Below are 3,527 nucleotides of genomic sequence, written 5' to 3'. Positions count from 1 at the left end.
CAAGGTACAACCTACAGACTGATAAGAACAGTGCTCTGGAAGGAAGCCACAGGTCCTTCACCAAAATGATGGGAGAGGGACCCTGAAGTCATTTCAGAGGTCTTGGAGGCTGCTGCTTCTATGCAGGCCCAGGGTGCCAGGTCTTTGAGGGCAGAACAATTTCAGGAATGGGTCCCATGGGAACTTGGGGCCTGCTGTTATGACCTCAAGTCTTGGTTCCCCAATCGTTGTGCTGTGCTCCTTTGGCCGTCCCATTGGTGGTTCAGACGTGCCCAAGGGTGGCTTGGGCGTCCAAGGCACAGACATAACTGGCTACATTCCTGTGGTGCTGACTCTTTGGGGGTGCACACTGCATAGCTCTCTGCATTTCGATTTCACACGATGCCTTGGAGATCCCCAGGGCCCAGGCAGACAGCAGAAACAGGGCAGGGCCACCAGAGAGAGCCCCCATTAGGCAACTTCTTGTGGAGTCATGGGGACAGGCCGCCCACCTGGGCAATGCCCTGTGGAGCTGTAGGGTTGAGACTACCATGGAGATGTGGAACCCTGAGAAATAAGCTTCGCCAAAGACCCCAGAAGGATGGAGCTCCCACTGGTGAGAGCCCTAGGCACAAAGACTGAAATCTGTGCTGGCTGCAGCATGGGATTCTTCCAGCAGATCTGTGAGGACAGTGTTGCCTTCGAGGCCCAGTCCCCTGCCCCAGGGTGTCCAGGGTAGCACATGAAGACAAAGAAGTTTATCTCAAGCCTCCATATTGAAAGCTTGCCTTGTTGGGTTTTGGACTTCCTGGGGAGCTGTTATTCCTCTCTTTTATTTTCTCTCCCTTTTAGAATGGGAATGTCTTCCTATGCTTGCTCCTGGATCATGTTTTTGAAGCATGTAACTTTTTTCACTTTACAGCCTCTCAGCTGGATTTTGTCCCAGCATGAGTCACACCTTCAGGCTTACCCATGTCTGATTCAGATGATAGTTAAAGTTTGCACTTAGATTTTTAAATTGATGCTGGAATGACTTAGGACTCTGGGGATAATAGGCATGGAATAAATATATTTTGTATGTGAGAAAGACATGAATTTTGGGAAGCCATGGACTCCTTGCAAATGTTTAAAGGAATATGCCCCCCTGCCCAGCAATTCCTGTGTTGAAGTCCTAAACCCATCACGATGGACATAGGAGGTAAATTTCAAGGTCTCCACTATCCTTAATGGGATTAGTGCACTCATACAAGTATTCTAGGGAACTAGTTAGGCCCCTTTTGCCCTTCCATCCACTCCACCTTTAGAGGACATAGCAACAGGTGCCATCCTGATGGCACTGAGACTGTTGGTGACTTGACCTTGGACTTCAGCTTTCAAAATCATAACAAATAAATTTCTGTTTTTACAAATTACCCAGTCAAAGGTGTTTTGTTAGAGGAATAGGAACCAAGAAATAAGGTACCTGGTTGACTAAGATCCTGCTTGGTCTATAAAGCTTATGCAACAAGGGATCTGGATTTCTTCTAGATGATTGCTTTATATGAGCAATGCTTGATTAAGGCTGAAATGTTTCCTAGCAACCTGTCCTCAGAAGAAGCTTCTATCATAGAGAGAAATGGGGCCGTTATTTGTCCTTATCCCTGGCAGACAGAATAACCTCATTATGTTGATGATAAAAAACCAGAACCCACAGGCAAAGACAAACTGCCATTAGGGGTCAGGCAGACTCTAAGCATCAGTTTTTCAAATCTAATCAGCTTCCATCTTGGATAAACTTCAAACTACCTTTTAGCACGAACAGTCTATTTTCAACCATATAACATTAAAAGTAGATTAAAGATTTACTTGAATGGGTCATGTGAGGGAGGCAAGTCAGGGCGCTCTGACCAGTTACCTCTGGATTACCACCCTGTGGGTCCCTACTTACAGATCCGGAGAATTGAGTTCAAGCTCCGTAGAGTCCATTTTTATTCAGTCTTGTCTCATGATTCAGATCTTTGATCCCCACCTTCCGTGGTTTGTCACATTTGAGGTTTTGAGGCTGAGAAAGGAAAGTCTATGTCATTCTGTCCAGAAGGCATTCCACCCTTTGGTGAGGCGAGACTCATCTCCCAGTGTGTCATCTTTAGGGAAGACATCCCCTCTTTGCAGAGCTGAGTACTCATTACTCATCTTTAAATCCACAGTGAATTTTAATCCCATTCAAGCACAATATAGGAATCCAACTTAGCCAAAATTATTATTTGCTTGAAACACTTCTCTGTGTTTTTAAAAAATATTAAGCATTATCACACACATTCTTTTAAATTTTTCTGTTATAGTTCAGCTGCAGAAAACTGGTCATATTTCTGGGCCTGCAATTAGGTCACTGAATAAACAACCTCTGGAGGTTGATGTTAGACTAGTGACATCAAGGTAATGAAGACACTGGAAGGACAGAGAAAAGAGGGTCAGGCGCAGAAACATTCTCCTATGAAAGCCAGAAGGCCACATCAGGGTGGGTAGGGACAGGGCAGGAGTTGGATAGGGTATGTAGAGAAGCATAGTTCCATACACTCTGGAACTTTGCAGCACCAAGAATACTTAAATTTGCCCTGAATTACAATGTTTCATTTATAATTTTTACCCAAACTCAGTTAAAGTCTTAATACCTGGGATGCAGAGAATAAGTTAACTAATAGAATGCCAGAAACCAGACAACGATTTTCTGCATGATTTACTTGCCTGTCCCTGGTGTATTTCTCCTTTCCAGCCTTTCCTTTCCTTGCAGAGGTGCTAAACCCAGGCAGGGGCACCCTTTGTTCTTCCCCTCTCCCTCCATCTCCACTCTTACTCCATACCCACTGACCTCCTGCAGAGTTCCCTTCTCAGGACTGAAAACACAGCTTCCATCCACAGCAGTCATAATTGCTCATCCCTCACTCTGGGCCACCTCACCTGTACTGCTCCCACCCCTCAGTAGAAACAAACCTGCAACAAGCCTCAAATCGCATTGAGATTTACAAGCTAAAGCATTTGTCTCAATTCTTGGTGTTTTTCCTTTATTGAATTGTTAATACTTCATGTTTGATGATTTTTCTCTGTGAACATTAAATGAGAATATATATGCCTAGAACATGAACTTAATGGGGTCTGATGATGGTGTGTGGGTTTGTGAAATCTTCCTTATAGAGACGAAGCAAGGGTTAACTGTGTTGTCAATCAGTTGTGGTTTTCCTCCGATTAATCAGAGATCCAGAATCCCACACAGAGAGAGGGGAAGAAATAAGATAGTTGACACCAAAATGTCGGTCCTTTAAGCTTCGTTGTAGGTTGATTTTGGCGCCAGACTGCTGCCTTGGGATGCCTCCCTTCTCCAACTGGCATGACCAATAACCCAGGGACCCCACTCTGCAGACAACCCCCTTCCTTCACTTGGCAGGCTGCCTTCCCAGCACAAGCTGGAATGAGTGTCATGGTGACAGCTCATCCCTGGAGCTTGGCCTCTGGTGAGCTGCAGAGGCTTTGGGAGCTCACCTGGACATTGCTTCTTCTGTACTGTCCCTGTC

The sequence above is a fragment of the Callospermophilus lateralis genome, chromosome 10 (assembly GCF_048772815.1).
Source record: "Callospermophilus lateralis isolate mCalLat2 chromosome 10, mCalLat2.hap1, whole genome shotgun sequence".
Taxonomy (NCBI): domain Eukaryota; kingdom Metazoa; phylum Chordata; class Mammalia; order Rodentia; family Sciuridae; genus Callospermophilus; species Callospermophilus lateralis.
This window is presented reverse-complemented; position numbering follows the sequence as displayed.